The sequence below is a fragment of the Halichoerus grypus genome, chromosome 3 (assembly GCF_964656455.1).
Source record: "Halichoerus grypus chromosome 3, mHalGry1.hap1.1, whole genome shotgun sequence".
Classification (NCBI taxonomy): domain Eukaryota; kingdom Metazoa; phylum Chordata; class Mammalia; order Carnivora; family Phocidae; genus Halichoerus; species Halichoerus grypus.
The window spans coordinates 85,388,866-85,408,828 of record NC_135714.1 but is presented as its reverse complement, the minus strand read 5'-3'; the positions used below and the strand labels follow the sequence as shown (position 1 = coordinate 85,408,828).

At 36.9% G+C, this 19,963-nt stretch overlaps 1 long non-coding RNA gene across 1 annotated transcript; it reads right to left on the bottom strand.

Annotated features, from left to right (window-relative positions):
- Positions 1-230: 230 nt before the first annotated feature.
- LOC118537395 (uncharacterized) lies at positions 231-11,820 on the bottom strand. Its single transcript, XR_004918120.2, has 3 exons — positions 11,742-11,820; positions 1,355-1,465; positions 231-413 (listed from the first exon to the last, which is right to left on the bottom strand). It is a non-coding gene; the product is annotated as an uncharacterized LOC118537395 (long non-coding RNA).
- Positions 11,821-19,963: the final 8,143 nt, after the last annotated feature.

Genomic DNA, 19,963 nt, shown 5'->3' with positions numbered 1-19,963 from the left:
TATGGCAGAAGGGACAAGGAAGCTCAGTGGGGTCTCTTTTATTAGGGCACTCATCCCAATCTGACAGCTCCATCCTCATCATCTAATCATGCTCCAGAGGCCCCCACCTCCTAATACCATCACATTGGGGGTTAGGATTTCAAGTATGAATTTGGGGGCCACACTTTAATCCATAAGATATACTTAATGGCTTGTGAGCATTTGGGGCTTTACTGTCTGTAGCTTTTACATGCATTTACTTCTCTGTCTGTATTAACACGTTTTTAGGCTGAACTCATACCTCAATCATTCATATCCTCATTGGTAGAATGTTTGAGCAGTCAATTGTTCCAGACTCAGTGAAAAGTCAATATGCCATATGTATTCCATTTGTTTTTCTCTTACATAGCCATCTCCCTCTCTTAGGTCCCAGCCTATAAATTAAAAAAAAAAAAAAAAAAAAAAAAGACTTTACTTATCAAAGTATAGGATATAAGAGAAAATGTCAAAGTTCTTCTAAAGAGAATTTATGGCTGGAGTCCATTATATCAATGTTTTTTTCAAAGTGAAATGTTGTCTCTTAATCCATTCCTCTTTACCCACTAAGCTTAGAGACACCATCTACTCTTGTTTCTTCTACCCTCAACTTATTGTCATCTAAGCCTACACCTAGCTGCAGAGCTAGATTGTGGGGCAGATCTCTAACTGTACCAGAGGGCAACTTGGCATAGTTAGGGTTCTCTCAGTCCCTCTATCCTTCCATCCCACTGAGTTTAACATACACTGAGAGACTTAGGCTTGGCCAAAGGCTAAGGAATTGACCTGGCTGGAGCAGAACCCCCGTATTTTCATGGCCTGTACAAAGCAGTTAACCCCCAAACAGACTTACTTCCCATTAAAAGTAACATGTATCACGCTCACCTTTCTGTCTAGGAAAGGAAGTTTTATGTGGGGCTTTTCCACTTGCACATTTGATAAAACCAAACTCCCTGAGAGACAGTACCATTTTGCCTTTGTCTCATTTGGGTGAGACAGGGAAGGAAAGAGGTCCAACAAAGGAATATTCTGGGAAGAAAGTCTATTCCCTAATAGTTCCAGTTTATATATAGAACCTCAAGAACCTCATGAATTTTAAAAAGGATTTAATTTGGAAGTATGTACATATTTTATCTTCCAGAGATGTGGTGGCGTCTTTATGCAAAAACTCAAATAAGAGGATACTTTTAGGGCAGTAGCTGTAGTGATTTACTGAAATTATGTCTTTCATACTGCAGCAAGCCTCCACAGCAAAAAGGATTGAAATGGCCGCAGGAAGACTATGGCAGAAGAAGTAATCTGCCCAGGGGACAATGAAGGGTTGGTAGTGTTAACTCACAAGATAGAGAGGGGTTGGAGTAGTTGAGGGAAGTTTTCTACTGCTGTCCAGAGAAATTCTAAGAAGCCCATTGTGGGAAGAGAGGAGGAGCCCTTCCTATGTAAGACAGGCCTGTAGGAAGAATAGAAAGGGACAGAAGAGGAGATGACACTTGCAGCAGTCTGTCCGGGATGCCAAGATACAACATCTGGAGAAGGATTCTCCTGGGTTAGAGTCCAGGCTATGGTGGCAGTCCTTGCATGGGACGGTGACTAATGTAGCAGCAGCAGGCACACCTAAGAAAGAGGATGGTAAAGGAGCTGAATTATAGTCTGTACCCATTCATTTTCCCCTAACTGGTTCCTGGGGAAATACTATTACTTGTGTAGTTCTGAACAGAAACTTATTCAGGTCAATTTAACAAATACTCATTTGGCCCTCTCTATATATCCAACACTTTGTTAGATGCTGGAAATACAAAGGCACAGTACACAGTTCTGCCTTCAAGTTGTATTTTAGGATGTTTTGCTCATGTGAGGAGATCATTGCTTTTTGTGAGGTGATGTAGAAGCCCTCACACAAATGGTCCCTGACTAATTAAAATGACAAGTTTATACAAGTTGCTGGTGAGGTGCCATGCATTCTATTTCCTGTCCAAACATCACAGATGGTGATTGCATGTAACAGAATATATTCAACCTGGTTAAACCCTTAGAGAAACTTGAGACCACAGGCATGCATATTCTGCTTCCTGAACTCGTTGTCCCTTTAAAAAATATATAACTGCATGCCCGGGTGTAGTACAAGAATGAAGAGTCAGGCTGTTTGATTCAGGACTTTCAAATGATTTACTTATGCCTGGGAAGCATTCAAGTTCAAAGGGTATGGAGACAAAACAATTAGAATTAGGGTGGCATAAACAGAGACAGTGTCAAGTTTGTGACAAAAGCCGGTGGAAATAAAAACAGTCATAGCTAAAGTGAAAATCTTGCTTTAGAAAATACTGAAATATCTGTCATGTTTCTGACCACCCTCCCGTATTTCTACTACAGTGAGGTTTTTTTTGTTTTGTGTGTGTGTGTGTGTGTGTGTGTGTGTGTGTGTGTGTGTGTGTGTGTGCTTTGCTTCCCCGCCCCACAAAGAGAAAAGAACATACTCAAGGACATAGAGCCCTGTATTGGAGCCAGGGTTTGAGCTCAGATATTTTTGGCTCCTAATTCTCTGCTGAGTCCATTAGACTGTGTCTCCTCTTAGTTCTATTATTTGATTTTCTCTTTCCTGTGTGTTTACATACTCAAAGTGATAAAATACATTTTTGTTCTTATGTTACTAATGCAGTAGATGTATTTTTCAATTTTGCTGAACTACAACACTCTTAACATGGCAAATAACTGCTTTCAACAAAATGTTTTCAAGGCATGCCTTGAAATGGGAGTTAAAAATAGGAATGCAAATGCTAATAACAGTATTGATAAAAGAAACTCTGGCTTCAAAAGTGAGAAATTCAATTAGAAAAAAAAAAGCAAAAGTATTTGAGGAAAATACAATGTATGAAAGTTTTAATGGAAAATTCAGTTCCATGGCATTATTACAAATTAGATAAAGTTTTCCACAACATAGTTACTTGTGGGTCAGCTAAAATAATAAGAATGGGTTCTGGGACTGGCAATTCTCATCAGCTCTCTGGAGGTTACATCTTGGAACTTTGATATTTGTAAATAATGAAAAAACAGGAAGACTAAGTCAAGGATTTACCCACCGGACCCAGCGTGATAGCTTAATGTTTGGACACTCATACCAATCATAAACTTTATCTCCCTACATCTCAAAGAGGTTAATGCCTCATTGACTATGTATTTTAAAATAATCTAACACACAAGTGCTTAGGTACTTAGACAAAGACTTTATTATATGAAAGTACTGTATTTTTTATATAGTCTTCCCCAAAGGAACTCCAAGCACTTATCAGACTGCCTGTCATTAATTTTCACAACATCTTTGTGATGGAGCAAAAAATCATCTGTTCATTGTTATCATCAACATTTTTAGATAATATACACTTAAGACTCTGTAAAACTTAAGAAAGCTGCTGTGTCCATTTTCATGGAGGTTACAACCTAGGAAAACCTGATAAGATCAGCCTCACAGATGTCAAAACCATTTGTTTAGCAATAAAGAATTAAATGCCCTCTAGAGCCAGATATTCTGTGTTCTCCCTCCTTAATAGATTTCAGTTAATAACTGAAATCTTAATATTTTATGTTTTTATATAAAGCTGCTTACTCTGATATTTTCTCAATGGACAGAGTTCAATCCATCACTAAACTTTGTGAAAAGGACCTGAAGTGTTTTTTTTTTTTTTTCCCTGAAGACCTTGAATAAGTGGGAAATTGGCATATGAGATAGAAGTTTTAATATAGCCTGATCATTTGCCCATAGTTGGGCAATTTAGGATAAAGACTAGCCTTTTAAATACATATGAATATGTGAAATTATTTTATATGCTACTTATAAATAATACATATTTATATTAAAAAGAGTTGGTGAGGACTAGCTCTTAAGCCAGCCTTTTAAAAAGTGTATATTCTGGAACATTAGTTACATAAGATGCTCTTGAAATAAAAGGCCAATAAGTTTGATAAACTCTTCATTATTATTCTCTCTTGGATAGTAACCATACAGAGTCATATACTAAAGATTCTGAGACATCTTAAAGTACAGAAACATGTTTTAACCTTGTAAAAACTGCCCGAACTTATTTTAATGCCAAATCATTTTTCATGTAGCATCCATAAGGAGCAAACATTGGGAAAATAACCTGAATTCATTTCATCTGAGTATTTAACAAGTATGGTGCATTCCCTCTATATGAGGGAACAAGGGGAGATGTATGTATAAGCCATGGAACTTGAACTCAACACAATCATAATCTAGAAGAGATATTGTATGATGTTTATGATGTAAAAAACTTAGAAGTTTGTGTAAAATTGGAAATGCTAAGTTTCAAATGACTAAAACAGGCAAGAACATGTCTTAGAAGTTAAGAGAGAGGATTTTATGGAAAGTTGGTGCCATCGACTGAATGTTTGTGTTCCCCTGAATATGTATGTTGAAACCTAATCCCCAATACGTTGGTACTTGGAGGTGCGGCCTTTGGGAGGTGAATAGATCGTAAGAGCAGAGCACTCATGAATGCAATTAGTACCCTTATAAAAGACCCCAGAGAGCACCCTGGACTCTTCTACCATGTGAGGACACAAAGATAAGACAGCCATCCAAGAACCAGGCTCTTAACAGACACTTAATCCACCAGCATCTTGATCTTGGACTTTCTAGCCTCCAAAATCATGAGGGATAAAGAGTATTTTGTTATTTGTAAGCCACCCAATCTTGGTGGATTGTAAACATGTTACAGCAGCCCTGAAGGACTAAGAGAATTGGCTCCAACAGAAAGGAGCCAGCCAGTCAGATTGTGTGGGGCATGGTGTGGAGGAGAGAGTGGGAAAATGAGCATGACATTCCATCTTACAAGGATGATCAAAAAACACCTGATTGACTGTATGTACTCTTAGTGATAACAGGTTAAGGAAAACAGGCCTTATTCCCCATTCACTAGGCTTAGATGTATCAGTAGATCCTTAGGCTTCACCTCACAGACTCCAGTGTGGCCACTGCCACCGCAGTTGCTTACCATAGAAAGGCAGCCTCAGGCTCTGTTCATTTCCTTTTAGATTCCTCACTTCTCTATCCAGGCCACCCACCAGGTCTGCAGCATTGGAGCAGGAATACATACCATATATCGAAATACTTAAAATAGCAAAGTTGGAAAACTATTAAGCGTAATATGTTTTATCTTCCTACATTGACAAGTATGCCTTCTCAGGCCAAAGCTGCAAGGCCAGGTTCACATTTAGCATTCTTGTGGTAGGCAGACTTCTAAAAGTAGCCTTTATCATGCACTGAATTATGTCCCTTCCAAATTCATATGTTGAAGTTCTAACCCCCCAGTACCTCAGAATGTGACTATATTTGGAGATAGTGTCTTTAAAGAGATAATTAAGTTTAAAAGGATGTCATTGGAGTGGGCCCTAATCCAATATGATTGGCATTCTTATAAGAAAAAAAAATAGGACACAGCATGTACAAAGGGAAGAAGATGGGAAGACACAGGGAGAGGTCGATCATCTAGAAGTCAGTGAAGAGGCCTCCAAAGAAACCAATCCTGCTGACACCTTGACCCCAAATTTTGAGCCTCCAGAACTGTAAGAAAATAAATTTCTGTTGCTTAAGCCACCCAGTCTGTGGGACTTTGGTTTGGCAGCCTTAGCAAACCAATTAATACAGCTTCCAAACGCATCCGGCCCTAATCCCCAGAACCTGTAAATATGATGAGCTATTGCTCATTAGGTAAATTTGCATGGCAAAACTGACCTTAAAATAGGGCTTTTATCCGGATTTTCTTGGTGGGCCAAAGTTATCATATGAACCATTAAAGACACAGAGCTTTTTCTATATACTAGCTGAAGAGAAAGTCAGAAAGATGAAGACTCCATGAACTATTGCTGGTCTGAAGATGAAGGTGCCATATGAGCAGAAATGCAGGTGGCCTTCAGAAGATAAGGGAATGGCCCCTGGATGATGGTTACAAGGGAATGGTGACTCAGTCCTACAACTATGGGGAACTGAATTCTGCCAAAACCTAGCTGAGCCTGGAAGAAGATTCTTCTCCAAATCCTCCATAATACTCTAGCCCAGCCAGCACCATATCTTTGGCCTTATGAGACCTTAAGCAGAGAACTCATCTGAGCCCATTTGGATTTCTGACCTACAGAACTGTGAGATAATAAATTGGTGGTGTTTGAAGTTGGTAAGTTTGTGGTAATTTGTTTATGCACCAATAGAAAACTACTACCATACCCTTAGAGTTTATCTCAGAAAAAGACAGTAGGGGGCCTACAGCCTATACCCCTTCTCTTCCTACCCTTAACCCCATCCTTCACTATGACTTCTGGGACACTTAACCACACATGTTCCAACTTTATCTATACCCTCTGTAAACATTTATTCCTTGGCCACTCTCTGGACCTTAAACATGCACAGATTTGCTTCATGACTCCTTATTAGGAAGATGGACTCAGGAAAGAGGCTCACACGGGTAGGCCCTAGGCAGGTATCTGGAATGTAGTTCAGATTAGGGAACAAAAACTCTTGATGGGTAACTGCTCTGGTCTAAATTGCTTGTCAGAGGTAGAGGGTGGGGGATTGGAGGGAGCCATGATCAAGGGAGGGTGCAATGGGGCCTCTAAATACAGCATCCAGGATTGGGCTCCTCTTTTTTTTTTTTTTTTAGGCTTTTTTTTTTTTTATTATTATGTTACATTAATCACCATACATTACATCCTTAGTTTTTGATGTAGTGTTCCATGATTCATTGTTTGCGTATAACACCCAGTGCTCCATGCAGTACGTGCCCTCTTTAATATGACTGGGCTCCTCTTAACAGGGTCTAGTCATTATACAACCTCTAGTTAGTGCTTTTGAAAACTCAAAAAAGGCAAGTTCCTATACAATATTGGTTAAGAAACTTCATTGTAAGGGAAAGCTAATTAAGTTTTTTTTTTCTTTTAAGTCAGAGGAATAATATAATAAAAATGGAGTTTGAGTTTTCTTTGATTCAAAGTTAGGTATAAATTGGATTTGAAGTAGAAAAGATTGAAAGAATTACCAGATGAGGATGCACTGCAGCAATCTGGACACAAGGTGAGGAGCACTCAGATGCAGCTAGTAACAATGGAAATAGGTAAAACAACAACAACAACAAACAGTGCCAATATATTTTGTAGTATTATTGTATTTGAAATTCGCTAGTATTTGTAACTGAAGATGTTTTGTATGCAGTTAATTCTATGAAATGGATTCAAGAAAGAATCAACATGGATAGAAAGAGGAACTTTGCTATAATTAGCATTATGGGGATACCTGAAACTATTAGAATATAAGATTTTGTGGGGGGGATGGTCCAAGGGATGAGGATGAACCTTAGAGAACTATGAAAGATCAAGAAAATCTGGAGACAGAGAAGAGAGAAAAGGTATATACAGAATGGGACACTTTTCCAGAGATCCCTGCTGAGATGGACCTGAGGAAAAGAAAGGGTGAGCCTCTGAGTCAGGTGAACATCCTCTCTCTGTTTCCATGATCTACTTCTCTCTTGCATTTCTTGACTCTGAACCAAACTTCCGATTCTCTCCATGGTATTCTGACTTTGGGTTTATAACCATGTTTGGATTTTCTGGGTCTCTGAGCTCATTCCTGTTTACTGACTCTGCTCCTTCACAGGTATGTCCTAGACTCTGTGTTCCTGATATCATATGTACCCTCATTTCTACTTCATTAGAACTGATTGAGTTGGAAGGCTCAAGACATTTTATCCAGCACTGGTTGGTCCTCAAAGTTAAATGCAGCAAGAGGGAGAAAGAGATTAGGGAAAGGAGTTAGAGAGTAGGTAGTTATCACTGACCTTGAAAAAAAAACATCTTTTGCCAGAAAAATTAAAAGAAAATCAATTGATGAATCAATCACCTAACCTTAGTCTTACCACTTTGTAGTATTGATTTTTCAGGGAATTTTAAGAATGTCCAATCTGAAAATTAATGTGGTGCTCATTATTTGCAGGAAGAAGGTAAGGCCAGAGTTCAGGGAGTTTGTCACTACATTTCTCATTTCTGTCCTCTCAGAATGTCAGAAATGACCTCAATTTTATTGATCTGACAGGGTCAGAAATAAAATATTGCATGAACACTTAGCTGAAGATGCTACGTAAACTATGAGGATTCCTGTAATCAGGATCTCAGTCATATGTGACGCACAGTCATCCAATGCACACATACTTACTGAGTCTTACTCTATATTGTGGATTATTCTATATGCTGAGTTTAGAGTGGTAACAAGAATACAAATCTTGTCCTCAAGGAGTTTACATTTTAGGGACGTGGTGCAAAGTTAAACATAAAAACAAATAATATGCTTTCAAACATAGAAATCACCTATCTTATAATTTTAAAGATAAATTGTTTTTTCACGTGTTCTCCAAATTAATTCTAATGGTACCATTTTTGAATCCTAACTATACGAAAACATTCCCATGAATTTTGAATCTAGCCTGATAACTGGATCTTTGTTAGATGTTGCTTATTTGCTTCCCAGCAACTCTAGTATGCCCTTGACTTATGCAGTAACCAAATCAGAGAACTGGGAATAATTACAGACTCCTTTCTTAGCAAGGAAATCTATTGGTCTATATCTTGTCACCTGTCATTTTTACCTCTTTAATATATCTAGAATCTTCCTCATCTAATCCAATCCCATGGTTACTTAACTAAATGGCATTATTTATTGCTTTGAATTATTTAAATTGTCTACCTAGTGGTCTGTTTGCCTTCCAATTTGTGTGAGTCTCTCCAATTTGTACCTTACCAGAATGACCTTAAAGCTTCAGTATGGTCATGCCATTCCTCATTTAATATTATTCAAAGGTATCTCATTAACCAAAAATAAGGTATAAACACCCTCCCTTGGCTTACACAGCTTTTTGTGACCTGGCCTCTGTTCGGCCCACCAGGCTCAATTCTACCACTTTCCTTCCCACCCACTCTAATCCAGATGTGCTAGTGATCCTAAGACTTTGGAAAGAACATAGATTTTAGAGACCCTTTTGGACTTGACTCCAAGGAAGGCTGACATACAGTAGTTTACTCTAAGCTTTCTTATGTTCAGTTTTGCCTTAAATAAATGTACTATTACCTACTTTATAAGATTGTTAAGGGAACCAAATAAGATATTGTATGTTAATTTGATAGTTATGTAACCTGTGCATTAAATATCGAACACACAGTAAATACTTTAATTGATAGCTATTATTAAAATCCCCCTCTGTGTGACATATTCTTTCTCCAATGTTTACCTGTTCATAAAACAGGCTTTAATTCTCTTTTTTTTTTTTTTTCAGAATTTAGCACAGGCATAAACTTCTCTGAGACACTTTTCTTAAACTGACGAGAATGAAATTCTGAATTTGTTAGAACTGGAGTTTATCTTAGTTCCATTATGTTCTATTTGTATAACTTTCAACTAGCAATAGTTTCTCAGATCTTCAGTTTTCTCATTTGTGCAATGAGGATGAAAATCCCTATCTTGTGAGTTTCTATGAGTATTATTTTTGAAAAGGACAAATAAATCTGCCCCTTCTTTCCCAACACACAAATGTTCTCTCATGTTCATGTTTTTTTCTCTGTCTCTTTGGTGTTTCTATGTTTTCAGTATTAACAGAAAGCTGGTCCTATTTTTCTAAATTATAGGTTTATTATTTGTCCCTTTAAACTTTCCTTCAAGGCCACTGCCAATGAGCCTGTGTCATTTTAATTATTCCTTTCTATACTCCTTTCAGAAATGGAAGGCCTTTCTTTGTGTTTCATAGAATCAAGGCATGAATCATGTGTATTTATTTGCTCATATTTATCAAGTATAAATGCATGATGCTGCATAAAACCTGCACCTTAAGAGCCCACTATCCATGGATATACCATATACAGTAGACAGAATCAGGTTGTCTGGTTTTGTGTTGGGTATTGGTAAACGAAGTACAAGTCCTTTGGGATATTTGGGGTGAGAAACACCTCATTTTCTCAAAAAAGACATCAATTATTTAGTGTGGTAGAAGAGGTTCTTTTAAGGAAAACCAGCCAGCACTGAAAAAGACACACGGTCATGAGCAGAAAAAATTTTAAATAGGTACCTTTTAAAAAATTACTACATGGTTATTTCTATAAAGTGCACAAAATATGCACTGATCATTACTTTTTCAATAATAATGAACATAATGGCATACTGTGAGATTTCCAATCTGTGGTGTTTAAACATTTTGTTTTTCTTTTTATTATCCTTTTCAACATTGCAAATACATTCCTTTGCAAGCCTCTCCTGACAAAACTTTAAAAATCTCTGGACAACCAGGTTATTTGAATAAAACTAGTGGAGTGATCATATCAGAAGATGAACAGAATTGATAGCAATGGCTTTCTGGATTTTTAATAATCAGAGGAATGCTTGTACTGCCTGGTGCAGGCATTTCTTATAATGCTTAACAATTGGTCATTAAATGAACTCTACAGTGGGCAACCTATAGTCTTATTTCCATCTCTCTTTTTCTTTCTAAACATAATCATCTTCAATCAGCTCTTATTCTATGGACTTTTCAAATTGTGTAGAAGTGCTTCCTTTATTGATATAATATGGGATACCTCATCTTTATCCCTCACACCCAGGTTGAGATGTCTCTGTAACTTACAAATTGGTAGGTATTATACTAGCAACCAATTGTTGATAGGTTGTTTTGTCTTGCATAGCCTTATACAAGGTTTAGCTTTCTTTCAAAAGCTTTTCAAACTGTTTGGACCAGGCTGAATGATTTCTTGAATGAGTTGAGTCATCTTGGGCTGTTTCACACACACACACACACACACACACACACACACACACACACACACACTCCTGAAAGGGATGAGTCACCAAGAAGAGCGAACCTTGAGCACAGACTGAAGCCCTGCCAGTGTAAATATCAAACCAAATAAATCAGTGTTTCCTTTACCTGGGTTGCCTGTAGACTAAGGAAGAATGAGCTACACATTAACAGAAGCCCGCAAATCTCACTGAACAGAGTAGAGAGAAACTCCAGGGATGGGGAGATCCTGACACAGTCAATCAAATCGTTCTGGATTGGAAAAGCTGGGAGAAGCTAAGAGAGAGAAAATGCCGTAAAAATGCGTCAAGTTAATTTCACGCTTTTCCACCTTCAACTTTTGCACAAATTAAATTTAATGCTCCTCAGCCTGAGTGGTCTGCATGCAAAATGGTACCACAGTGGTTGGGGCTGATGGAGATAAAAAAGGTTTGGTGTTATTTACAAAATAATAAGAAAATATTGGTGATCATGTGTAGCTTCACAGTAATTAAAATGTCCTCTCCACTCTCCTTAAATGTACTGAAACTCTTGAAATTCATACATTAACATTAAACCATTCCTTGATATGAGCTATCAAATTAAAGTAACCAACTATTTCAAGGTCCCAATTTCAATCTCAGCATAAAAGGGAGAGATTTTGCTCATTAGATGATTACCTTTGGCACTTTCCTATTCCAATGCTTTAAAACCCAAATGGAACCCAACTTTGGTGACCGTTTCAATATAAATGTTAGAATAAAACTCCACAGGACAGGGAGATGTGGTGTGTGTATGACCTATACTATATGTTAACTACACTTATTGTGGTGATCATTTTGCAATATATACAGATATTGAATCATTATATTGTATACTTGAAAGTAATATAATGTTATATGTCAATTATACCTCTTTAAAGAAAAATAATAAAGCTCCACAGGACAGGGAAACATGATGTGTTCATGGCCTGAACTGTATCTGAAGAATAGACTTCCTTCCTTTCTTCTTTCCTTCTTTTTTTCTTTCTTTCTTTCTTTTTCTTTCTTTCTTTCTTTCTTTCTTTCTTTCTTTCTTTCTTTCTTTCTTTCTTTCTTTCTTTCTTCTTTCTTTCTTTCTTTCTTTCTTTCTTTCTTTCTTTCTTTCTTTCTTTCTTCCTTCCTTCCTTCCTTCCTTCCTTCCTTCCTTCCTTCCTTCCTTCCTTCCTTTTTTTGACACTTTTCTAATATTCACTAGAATTGCTGACACCAGTCTTCACCTAAGATGAAACAAATCCAAATTAACCACACTCACACAAGAAAACCCTTAGCAGTAGCTAAGAATTAGAGTATTTGACTCTAATTCTGTAAATATTTGTAAGAAAATCATATACAAATGTATTCTGCTTTTCCTGTCCTATTTCCCTAGTCTAGAATATGGTATCAACTTACCAAGGTACTCTGAAGAGTTTTGGAGCTTAGGGAAGAGTCCACTTTCTTCTAGATCTGTTTCCTCAGGAATGAGGAAATGATAGAAACCCACAGAAAATGTGTAGGGTGGGGGTGCCTGGGTGGCTCAGTCAGTTAAGCATCTGCCTTCAGCTCAGGTCATGACCCCAGGGTCCTGGGATGGAGCCCAGCATTGGTCTTCCTTCTCAGCGGGGAGTCTGTCTCTCCCTCTCCCTCTGCCCCTCCCCCATTCATTCTCTCTCTCTCTCTCTTTCTAATAAATAAAATCTTTAAAAAAAAAGAAAGAAAATGTGTAGGGTGTAAGAGCTAGGGGGAGAATTTAGGGACAAAGAAGGAAACTCGCATAGTTGTCAAAAATTAATTTGTCCATTTTTCATCTCAGTAATATACTCCCCTTGCACTTCCACACTCCTAGAACATATTTTTCTCTATGTTATCCTAAAATATGGTTGTGCTGCTAATAACTCTTGAGGGAAGCTTTTTCTGGCAGTATCTCCTGTGTAATCTGCTGGTTTTGCAATGCTGAGTTAAAGGGACAAGTCAGAAGGTTGGGTTTTTTGCTGGTTGCCCTCACTGGGTTGGGCTTACTTTGCTATAATGTTACTGTTTGTTGAGGCAGAAGAGGTGGTGAGAGCTTTTTAAAAATGTTTTCCCCAGTCTTGAAGTGTATATAAGGGCATTAGAGATGCAGATAGAGACACTGGTTTGCCATAGTTCTTGTCCTTTGTTTCCATTACAAGGATACTCTAGCAAGGAGAGGAGAGTGCTATGTCACCTACTGAACTGCAATACAAGGAGAAGGCAGGAGAAAGGTAAGAGAAAATATGTTTACTTCAAACTAAACTGAACCTTCTTCCCTAGATGATGCTTAGATGCCTTGATAATTTTTGTTTACCACAGCATCTCTATAAAGTATGACATGAATCTCAAAGATTTCATCTTTTCAGTAGGAATTATAGTGAACACATGCTCTTGCCTTGAGCAATCTTAGGTATTTGTGGGACAGAAACTACTTTTTCTTTAGTCCAATAAAGTATCTTCGAGAAAGATTATTTTATTTTTCCCTGAATTTCCTTCTTTTTTTTCCCCTAAGCCTCCCTTAAAATCTTCTAGCTAAGCCGATGTCTGTGCTTTTCTCTGCTGGAATTCCTCCATCTACCCAACCCCTTGGACTGTAGTAACTCTCCTTTTTTCTGTCTCTCCCTTCCCCATCATCATTATCACCTCATGGACTGGTGGTCCCATAATCATCTTTTAAAAAGTTGCTCAGATACTTCACTGAAACCTTCTCTGTCCCAGAAGAGTTAGCTGCCTCACCATTTGTGCTCTCAAAGTACCTTGGAAACTCTTCCATTACCACTTATCTAATTGCACTGTGGTTATATGCTCACATCTGTTTCTCCCACTGGACTGTGATATCCTGCAGGACATGACTGTGCATTGTCAACTCTGTATCCCTACTGTCCAACCTAGTACCTTGCCCCTCAACAAATGTTTGATAAACGAATGAATCAAGAGTAGGAAAGCAGAGAGCAGCATGAAAGAATGAAAGCAAACATATAAAGGATGGCATTAAAGGCTGTCTGCAGTCCTACTGTCTGTCCCCACATTCCCTGGGGAAGAAAGTGGGCAGTATCAATGTGGATAACAGGAGACAGAAGAGGAAGCTGGAACTTGCCAACAGGATGCAGTAAGGCAAGTAAAACTGTGATCTGGCAGATTCTGGCTAGGAGGTAAATGTTGTCATGTACCTGTGTGGTAAAGGACTGGTGATTTTTTCTTAAGAACTGATGATTTTAAAATCACTTAAATATGTATGTTTGATTTGTAGACACAGTGGTAATCTGCCATAAGCAATAATAATAATGATGAGTTACAATATATAAACTACCTACAATGTGGCAGATGCCTACTGGGCTGGGTGCTTTCTCCATTATTGGTAACTACCTCACTAACCCTGTATCATTTTCACAGTTTTTTATATGAAGAAAAAAAGCTATGAACTTCTAAGTACTCTAATCTAGGCCACACAACTATTAAGTGTTGGGACGATACAACCTGGATCCATCAGTTGAGGCCAGAATCGACTCTTACCAGAGATCCACCCCAAGAAAAGTTCTTAGAAACCAATTAAACCGTTATCTATGCGGCAGGGGTGGATTCTTCTGATGTGGGACCAAATTAGGCTCCAGTTGATTCTGAGTTGCTGGACTCCTATGATTTGCTACCTTTTTGCCAGAAGAATTTCAGCAAGTCCTTAATCCTTTCTTGACAGTGTTTTATTAGACCTTTGGCCAAAGGCTACATTTTGCCAGAATAACCAAGCTTACGGCATTTTAGGAGCTTTAGCCTGCAGGAGTCTTAATACAACATTCCTGAGTTTTATTTAGAACATTAAGGAGGGAAAATGCCTCATGCCTCACATTCTCTTTGTCTTGGCCAAAGTCCATGGGAAAGTCTCCGCTGATGGTTCCCCTGAGGTCCACTCAGTCTAGCACTGTCATGCAGTTCTTCCCGGATTCATTCTCCCACTTCTGTATTCCCTCCCAACCATTTTCTTTCCTGCCTCTGCTACCTCTGAATCATGGTAAACCAAACTTCCCACCTGCCCAGTCTCTTCATAGAAAGCTCTTCCGCCTTCCTATTTATCTGAAGCAGGAATCTGCTGAAGGACACATGTTGTTTTTCTCCCCTGTCCCCATCCCTGGAGGCAAGCCATTGTTGTTGTCTCTGTCTGAATCGCTGCAGGTGCGGGCTGCCCCGTCTTACACATTCTGGTCACTACAACTGAGCTATAACTCTTCAGGCTTTGTTTACAAATCTCTGCTCCACCTGACTAATCCTCATTTTTTCTTGTGACTTGTATAATCTTCCTTAAAAGCAGGGACACTTTCATACTTGTAACTTCTCTTCAGCAATTAGCAATTCTATAGATACTCAGCATTTTTCACAAATAATGAAAATAATGGCAAATCCTTCTTTACTGAGACTCTTTCTTTCTCTCCCACCACTCCACATCTACTTCTGCTCGCAACTGATCTAGTTGTATCACATTGTTCTTACTTTTTCAAATAGTTTTTTTCCTAATTAATTTTAGCCTCATGCATTTAGAACACTTAAGACTAAAATTTCCCTTAAATTTCTACTGGCATTGCATCTCAAAGTTTTGATATGAAATATTGTCATTATTGTTCAGTTCAAAATTATTTCAGTTATGATTTCTTCTTTGATCAGTGAATTTTTAGAAGTGTTTTTTTTTTATTTTTAAATATATCTTTGTTTTTGTTTTGTAACAATTCCACTCTAGTCAGAGAACATATTTTGTATGATTTGCCTCTCTTGTACCTTTTAAATATTGTTCATATGTGCCTGAAAAGAATGGGAATTCTCTGGTTTCAGATCCAGGGTTCTATGTATGCCCTCTAAATCAAGCTTGTTGTATTCTTTATCTTCAAGTTTTTGTGTTGTTTTACCTAAGAATAATATGGAGATGTGTGTGGAAACCTCCCACAATGGTGGTGAGGTACCAACTTCTCTCTGTGGTTCTGGTATGTTTTGTGTGCATTTGTGCGTGTGTGTGTGTTGTGTGTGTGGATGTGTATAATTTTTAAGCTATTTTATAAGGTGCCACAAGCTTTGAATATACTGGTATTCTTATGTTGAATCTTTTATCAAGTTGTGAATCCCTTTTTTAATCTCTACTAATTCTTTTATTTATACTAATTAGCATAGATACCCTAGCTTTATTTTGGTGGATATTTGCTTAGTATCTCTTTTGTATCCTTTTATTTTCAACCTTTTAACAGCTTACATGTTAGGTGTGTCTCTTTGGAAACACCACAAGCCTGAACTTATTCCCCAAGCTGAATATTCTTCTCTTTTTTGAAAGGAAGTCAGTTCAATCAGTTTTATGTTTGCTGATATTTGGATTTGTTTCTACTATCTTATTTTGTGTTTTCTCATTGTCTTGCTTTTCTATGCTTTTTTTTCTTGATTGATTCAGGTTTGTTTTCTTCTTCCATTTTTTTCCCTCTATTTCTTTAGGAGAATAAAATCTATTTTTATTCTCTTAGTAATTATTCTTGATATTTTAACATTCATGCTTAACAAAGATTAAGCAATCTTAACCCACTCTACAGAACACTAGGACTTCAGAACACTTCAGGTCATCCTTTACTATTTATATGCTGTTGTGGTCCAGCATTTTAAATTTCCCTTTAAAAAAACTTATAAACAAAATATCTTTATTTTTTATAAGGTGAAATTCTCTCCTAACTGATCATCCTACTTCCACACTGGCATCCCTAAGATCTATTCACAACAGAGCAGCCAAAGATACTTTGTCTTAAACAAAAACAAACAAAAAACTTCACTTTTATTAAAATGTATAATATGCATGTAGAAAAGTACACGGAACTTGTGTACAGCTTGATGAATTTTGCAAAATGAGTACATTCATACAACTATCCAGTTCAAGAATTGAACGATAGCCAGCATCCAAGAAGCATCTTTTGTGTCCCCCTCGCAATCATGAGACCTTTCCTGCTCCGTGAGAGCTAATAGACTGATCTGTAACACCATAGTTTGCCCCTTTTTGAATTTCATATAAAAGAAAACATGCAACGCATATTATTTTGTGTCTGGATGCTACCATTCAACATTACCCTTATGAGTCTCAGCCATGTTATTTCATGTAAGAGTAGTCTATTCATGTCTATTGCTGTGTAGTACTTCACTGTATGAATCTACCAAAATGTATCCATTATATTCTTGATGGGCATTGGGCTTGTTTCTAGCTTTGTGCTATATTTAGTAATGTTACCAACAATTATTGTGTAAATCTTTTAGTGCACATGTGCATACAAATCTGTATAATATGATATATCCCTAGAAGTGGAATTATTGCAAAATAGGGCAAACATAGGGTTATTTTGAGAAGAGGCTGTTAAGTGGTTTTTCAAAGTATTTGTAACGATTTAATTTTATGCTGCTGATGAATATCAGTGTAGGAGTTCCCATTGGTCTATATCTTCAATAATACTTTCCCTTAACTTTTAATTTTGAGATAATTTTAGATTTGCATGGGTTGCAAAAGTGTGACAGAGAATTTCTGTATCTAGTAACTAAAGGGGAGTCTGGGTAACAGCATACAGAAAGAGCATATGCTTATCAAAGCTAAGAAATGAACATTGGCATAATACACATTAGACTACACATGTCTCCTTAGTCTTCTCTACCAGGTAACTTTGTCTTTTTGTGATTTTGACATATTTGACATATTTAAAAGGTACTGGTGGATATATGTGTAGAATATCTCTTTATTTGTGTTTATCAGATGTGTTCCCATGATGAGATCAAGATTATGCATTCTTGGGAAGGATGCTACAGGGATGCCCATGACTTGTGATGTAATTTTGATCATTTGGTTAAAGTGGTGTATGCCAGAGTTTCCACTGTAAGGTTATTATTTTCCCCCTGTGGGATAAATAAATATTTGGAGGAAGATACTTTGAGAATCGGAAAATATCTTGTTTCTGTTTAAATTTTTATCACTGCTTTTAGTATCCACAGGTGAATCCTCCCTGCATCAATTATTATGATGCTGTTCCAATGGTGATTTTCCATTCTCCTTATTTATTAATTATAATTCTTCTATAGGGAAACATTATACTTTTTATCTCATTTGCTTGTTCATATTTTTATTTATATTAATATGAAATCATGGATATTCATTTTATTTTTTGAGTTATAATACTCAATACTGTTGTTTATTTATTGTTATGTTATTTATTTTGTCACTAAGGTTGTTCTGATTTTAGCATGAGGAGCCAATGGGACGATGTACCCTCATCCTCAAAAAAAAAATTATTTTGCATGCTTTTTCCCTTCCTGGTACCACAGATGTTTCAGGTTCATCTTGTACCTTTCCTGCCATAGCCTTGGAAGCAACCACTTCTCAAGGACTGCTGATTGCTTGTGTTGAAGAATAATATTTAGAAACCAAAAAAATCTAGATACTGGTTGTGCTTAATGGTGATGCTGCTGCTTCTAATACCTCTTAGTGGCTAAAACTAGGAAATACATGTATGTATACTAACCCAGGCATAAGCATACATCTTTGTTAACTATCTGTCTAGCATCTACCTCTATAATCGATGCTTCTCAATGGATCTATCTTAACTAAAATCCATGACTCCATACTGATGGATATGACACCAGCACCCCAGTGTTTGTGCTATCCTTCTCTCTTTCTTTATTTGTAATTTCTTTCTTTGACAGTTAGCAGCCTGGCTTTCATCTGTAATATATTTACTTATTTGTTCAAGCCTAATATACATGTAAAGTAATTACATAAATGCTAAACACACTCTTGTGAATGATATATTTATCAACTACAACATAGTTTTTGTATAGATCTTTTATTTTAGCATTATGGTATTGCTCAAAATATTTTTGTTCAAGTTTCTTAAGTCAACTACTTTCTTTCCCACTTCTTCCAGTGTGGCTATGTAATTTATGTTAAAACAGTTAAAGTCATTGTTACAGCTGCCATTCCTCCTTGGGTTTCCCCAACATCCTGGTTGATCTTTAAAATTCACATGTAGTAAAACTCTCTCTTTTTTGGCATATGGTTCCATGAGTTTTGGACAAAGACGTAGCAGGCATCCATCAACAGATTTTCTTATAGGAGAGTTCCATCACACACAAGATTCTCTCATGTTGCCTGTTTGTAATTAATATGCAGTACCTTCCCATTCCCAACTTAGCTGTTTCTGTGTTTGTATTTTTGCTTTTCCAGAGTATTATATTATATAAATGGCATCATACAGTTCATAGTCTTTGGGGTCTGGTTTCTTTCACTTAGTAAATTGTGCATAAGATTCATTTATGTTGCATGTCTGTTACTTTTTATTGTTGGTCAGTATTCCATTGTATGGATGTACCATGTTCTGTTTATCCATTTACCATTCGAAGGACATGTGGATGACTGTGAAAAAAAGAAACTGCTCTAAATATCTATGTACAGGTTTTGGCATGAAACTAAGTTTCCATCTCTTTTGAGTTAATACCTAGAAGTGAGGTTGCTGGGTCATATGGTACATATATGTTTAACTTTATGAGAAACTACCAAGCTATCTTCCAAAGTGACTGTACCATTTTTAATTTCCACCAGCAATGTATGAGAACTCCAGATGTTCTGCATCTTTGTCAGAACTCGGTAGGGCTATTTTCCCCCTCTTTTAAAAAAGAATGGGTGGTATCACATAGTTTTAATTTGCATTTACCTAATTAACTATCTCTTAATGTGCTTATTTGCCATTCATATATTCTTTTTGGTGAATTGCCTGTTTGGATCTTTTGCCAATTTATTTTATTGGGTTGTTTGTTTTATTACTGTTGTGTTTGTAGAATTTGTTTTATAGTCTGAATACAGGTTCTTTGTCAGAAATGTGATTTGTAAATGTTTTCTCCTCGTCAGTGGTTTTTCTTTTCATTCTCTTAACTGTGTGTTTACCAGAGCAAAAAAAAAAAAAAAATCAGTTGTGACAAAGTTTAATTTATCAATATTTCTTTTACACATTGTGTTTTTGGTAGTGTATCTAAAAACTCATCAACAAACACAAGGTCATTCAGACCTCTTCTTATATTTTCTTCTAGAAGTTTTATGGTTTTATATTTACATTT